Here is a 5,588-nt window from a genome sequence, read left to right as displayed (position 1 = left end):
ATGTATTCCTCTCGTTATACAGGTGGGCGCCTGGCAAGAAATTTAAAGACTGGAATGTATGCCTCTGTTCTATGGGCGGGCTCCCAATTTCAACACTTGAAAGTAAAGACTGAATGTATTCCTCTGTTATTATGGGCGGGCTCCCAATTTCAACACTTGATAGTAAAAACTGAATGTATGCCTCTGTTATTATGGGCGGGCTCCCAATTTCAATACTTGAAAGTAAAAACTGAATGTATGCCTCTGTTATTATGGGAGGGCTCCCAATTTCAACACTTGAAAGTAAAGACTGAAATGTATTCCTCTCGTTATACAGGTGGGCGCCTGGATTTAGGAAAATGACTTTTTTTTCAAAATGTTTTTTTTAGCATCTTAGGAGAAAGATTTATCGGACTAAGATTTTGATCCTAGGAGAAGGTTCGTCAGACTAGGTCTCTATCTTAGGAGAAAAATTCGTCAAACTAAGATTTTGATCCTAGGAGAAGGTTCATCAGACTAGGTCTTTTCTTTTTGGTATCTTAGGAGAAAGATTCATCAGACTAAGATTTTGATCCTAGGAGAAGGTTCATCAGACTAGGTCTCTATCTTAGGAGAAAAATTCGTCAGACTAAGATTTTGATCCTAGGAGAAGGTTCATCAGACTAGGTCTTGCTTTTTTGGTATCTTAGGAGAAAGATTCATCAGACTAAGATTTGGATCCTAGGAGAAGGTTCGTCAGACTAGGTCTCTATCTTAGGAGAAAAATTCGTCAGACTAAGATTTTGATCCTAGGAGAAGGTTCATCAGACTAGGTCTCTATCTTAGGAGAAAAATTCATCGGACTAAGATTTTGATCCTAGGAGAAGGTTCGTCAGACTAGGTCTCTATCTTAGGAGAAAAATTCGTCAGACTAAGATTTTGATCCTAGGAGAAGGTTCATCAGACTAGGTCATTTTTTGGTTATCTTAGGAGAAAGATTCATCAGACTAAGATTTTGATCCTAGGAGAAGGTTCGTTAGACTAGGTCTCTATCTTAGGAGAAAAATTCGTCAGACTAAGATTTTGATCCTAGGAGAAGGTTCGTCAGACTAGGTCATTTTTGTTTTTGGTTATCTTAGGAGAAAGATTCATCAGACTAAGATTTTGATCCTAGGAGAAGGTTCATCAGACTAAGTTTTTTTTTTTTAAACAACAACTTAGGAGGAAATGCATCTCCTATGGGTAAAATAAACTTAGGAGGAAATGCATCTCCTATGGATAAACTAAACTTAGGAGGAAATGCGTCTCCTATGGGTAAAACTTAAACTTAGGAGGAAATGCATCTCCTATGGGTGAAACTAAAACAAACCGAGGAGGAAATGCGTCTCCTATGGGTAAAACTAAAACAACTTAAGGAGGAAATGCATCTCCTATGGGTTGAAACCAAAACAAACTTAGGAGGAAATGCATCTCCTATGGGTAGAACTCTAATGATTGCGTCTCCTATTAATGAAACCTTCGCTTTCTTTTTTTTTTGAATTATTTACTTACCTGCGTTGCCCTCCCTCGAAATTGTTGGGGATTATTTAGATGGGGATGGCTTTTTACCCTTTTTCTTTTTTTTTCATTATTATCTTTTTATTCTTCTTTTTTGATTTTATTCTTTTTTTCGCATAGCTTCTTCCTTCGAAGACTACCTCCCTTGAGAGTCGTTTTGCCTTTCCCCGAAAGGAACCACTGAGGATACCGACTTTCCAACCTTGTGTTGGACTCCTCGCAACTGCTAGGGATAACACTGTTGGGGAATTATTTACTTACCTATTGGGGGTAAAATGTTATCAGCTGGGGGTACCTGACTTCCAGAAAATTTTCTAAATGGAAGGAAAATTTTCTGCCCCAGTTTGATAATATCCCTTGTGGCATGCGTTTCTGCATTAATGCCATTTCCTTTACCTGTTTCAAATCAAACAAAATTTGTTAGTTTAAAACATGGTGGTTGGCTGTGATACTCATATTGGGATGGCTTTCCCTTTCTCCTTCCTTGCTCTGTGTTCAACAACTTGCTGGGGACGATATTATGTGCTGGGGATAATCCCTTCCTGCTGGAGATATCCCTCTTCTTTTGTGGCATAGCTTGGAAACTGGCATTTCCCCGACCTTTTAGTCTAGTATGGATTTTGCCAAATCATGCTCACTGCTCTCCTTGCTTTGTTCACGGGCCTTGTCTTTGAGGTTTATAACCTTGGTTTTGGCAAGGATATCCATCTTGACGCTCGTCAATCCTTTTGTCAATTCCCTTTTGCTGGGGATATCTTTATTGACACTGGCCTCGCGCTTGTTCCTTGCTGACTATACCATTTGGATGTACTAGTCAGATCTTATCTTGAAAAGCTGATGGCATATTTGAAGTCATTTCATACTTGTTCTGACCAGACAGACTCTATTGGGGGGTTTTTCTATGAAAGGAGAAAGATAAGAGAAACAAAATAAAAGACAAAGGAAACGAATGACTCTTTTACAAAAGAAACTATAAATAAAAATCTATCAAACGCAGATACCGACTCTAATGACCATGACATGCGTATGTGGCCTATCCTCTGCCGTCAATCATCTTTTAAGATCTTCAATTGGCAATTCCCCCTCTAATTCTCAATCTTATTCGACTTGTAGTGCCCGAAGGGTTTTCACTATCAAGTCTCTCTCATTTTTGGGTCCTTCTCTCAGCTTTCATCGCCTTATGGTGCCTGTGAAGGTTTTCACCAATAAGACTCTCTCGTTTTATATCTCTCTCCAGCTGGGGATTTGGAGTGTTGCTGGTATGACTCTTTCTGTTGGAGATTAGAGTCCTTTCTGCTGTGGAACAGAATGTTATGTTCGCCGGTAAGACTCTTCATTTGTCTGACTTGACATTTTTTGAAAACTGATCAGAAGGTCTTTCTTTGGACCGTAATGTGGGTTTTTGGATAGGGCTAGAAAAAAAGGGTATTAAACGCTCAAAAAAATGCATTAGTTTTGGGTTATTAGTTACAACCTTCGGAATTAGATTTATTTACAACGACCGCAACCTCTGCCCCAGTTTCTTGCTTGGGGATATCTTAATTGTTTTTTTTTTCATTTTTCAAAACTATGACCGAGCCGTGAAGCGCCTACGTATCCTCTTTGAGGAATCAGGTCAAACGTAGTTCCCAATTCCTCTTTTTCATTTGATTTTCTTTTTTTCTTTGTTATCAATTTTCTTTTCTTTTCTTTTCTTTTTTTTTCTCTCTTTTTTTCGTTGTTGTTTTCTTTCTTTCTCTCTTTTTTTTTCGTTGTTACTGATTCCGAACGAGGGGTATGAAAGAAAAATAAATAAGGCTCAAAAGGGGTAACGAAGGATAAAGTGTTTAGGTAGCAGAACAAAATGCCTTCGTCATTTCAGTCTTCAAAACATGCCAAGTGCAAACAACACACTTTAAATTTGTAGTCTCTTCTGATGGTGCTGGACTTGACAATTATGTTAAACATTTTATTTTTCCTTTGTCATTTCTAAGCACCGTTGGGCGACACTCTCATTATCATGACCGACCCTCATGCCAATTTGGCGAATCTTGCTTTTAACGGTTTTCTTTGTGCTTAACTTGCCCCAGTTCCACATGACTCGAGCTCTGAATAATCTCAAACCGTCCTTATTTTCTTTAAATGGTCTGATCGCCTTTCCAGGGTTTTATGATTAACTTTAAAGACTAGGCCCAAAGTGTGTGCGCATGTCATGTCCCTAGAATCGGCTTTGAACAAAAATGATAAAAGGACTAACAGAAAGATGACTGGAAATAATAAAACACCGGATTTTGTATTAGACTACCGGTGAAATGGTTTAAATAACGAAACAAACAAAACAATCCAGAACAAAATCCTAAAACAAACTGGACAAGACAATATCCGACTTATAACCCTAATAATCCGAACAACAGAAATGACAATAAAATGAGCCACCACAAGTTTTTCTCTTGCTGACCAAGGAACGAAGCGTCCTCCCAAAAAAATTGGCATCTTAGCCACTGATCATTGCATCAATACTGCCAAGACCATTACCCGCTTCAACATCGTCACCCTCTGTCAACAAGTTCTCGATAGGGTTCGAGTGCTCCATGTCACTGTTATTGATCACAATCCGCCCTTCTTGGATCATTCTTTCTATTTCTCTTTTCAAATCCCGACAGCTTTCAACATTGTGCCCCTGGACATTGGAATGGTATTCACACCTTTTAGAAGGGTCAAAGCTTCTTGCACGTGGGTCCACATGATTTGGAGGAATAGGTGCAATCATGTCATGATTCTTTAATTTCTCAAATAAGCTTTCATAGGACTCTCCTATTGGTGTAAAATTATCTTTCAACCTTTGTTCCTCTTTATACCACTGGCTTGGCTGTGGGTTATAGGGCACCTGAAAATTTTGTGGAGACTTCTGGAGATTTTGTGATGCTCGTGCTCGCCTCCTGGGGTGTTTTGGTGGTTGGACAACATACTGAGGTGGAGCGACAGAGTATTGAGCGTCCTGAGGTGGATAATACTGCTCAGGGGAGCCATAGAAAATTTGAGGAGGCTGCTCATACCTTCGAGATGTTCTCCTGGGACCTCTTCTAGACCCTGATGTCATCATGATTTCTTCAATCTCCTCATTTGTGTCGCTAAGATTATCTGACTCAACCCGGACAGCCTGAGTTGCGGCTTTAAGAACAGCTTGACTTATAATTTTGCCTGTCTTAAGACCATTCTCTACCATTTCTCCAATTTTGATTGCTTCCGAGAAGGTTTTGCCAACTGCGGACACCATGTTTTGAAAGTAATCTGGCTCTTGCGCTTGAAGGAAGACAATAATTAGCTCGTGGTCATCCATGGGTGGCTTAACTCGAGCTGCTTGCTCTCTCCATTTTATGGCATATTCCCTGAAACTTTCACTTGGTTTCTTCTTCAAGTTTGAAAGGGAAATGCGGTCTGGGGGAATGCCGATGTTGTATTGGAACTGTCTGACAAAGGCCTGTGCCATGTCATCCCAGACATACCAGCGAGACGTGTCTTGATCCATAAACCATTCGGAGGCTACTCCCGTAAGGCTTTCCACAAAATAAGCCATCAACAATTCTTCATTTCTTCCCGCACCTCTCAGTTGATTGCAATACCTTTTCAGGTGGGCTATGGGATTTCCATGTCCATCGTACTTTTCAAATTTTGGAGTCTTGAAACCAGGCGACAAGTGGACATCGGGGAACATACATAGATCTTTGAAGGCAACACTCTTTTGGCCTGCCAACCCTTGCATGTTTTCCAACCATTGTTCTAAGCTTTTCACTCTTTGGGTCATTTCTTCCTGTACCATCTTTCGGGCAGGCTTCTCAGTTTTTGCAGCAAGATCAAACGAGTACGAGTGGTACTCAGGAGAGTGGTACTGCTCTTGTTGTGTCGCAAATTGTAACTCATGACGAGGAACCCTCCAACTCTGAGTCTCTGGAGCACTTGTAACAGCTTCGACGTTAGTTGTCATTTTTCTTTGAGGCACAAACCGACCACCTCAACCTTCTTCACAATTCAACACCAAATATGTTAGAATGGACTCAGTCGGTCCTTATTATTATCAACATATATATATATAT

This window comes from Nicotiana tabacum, chromosome 6 (assembly GCF_000715075.1).
Source record: "Nicotiana tabacum cultivar K326 chromosome 6, ASM71507v2, whole genome shotgun sequence".
Classification (NCBI taxonomy): Eukaryota; Viridiplantae; Streptophyta; class Magnoliopsida; order Solanales; family Solanaceae; genus Nicotiana; species Nicotiana tabacum.
The sequence above is the reverse complement of the archived record's forward strand: the minus strand, read 5'-3'. Positions refer to the sequence as shown.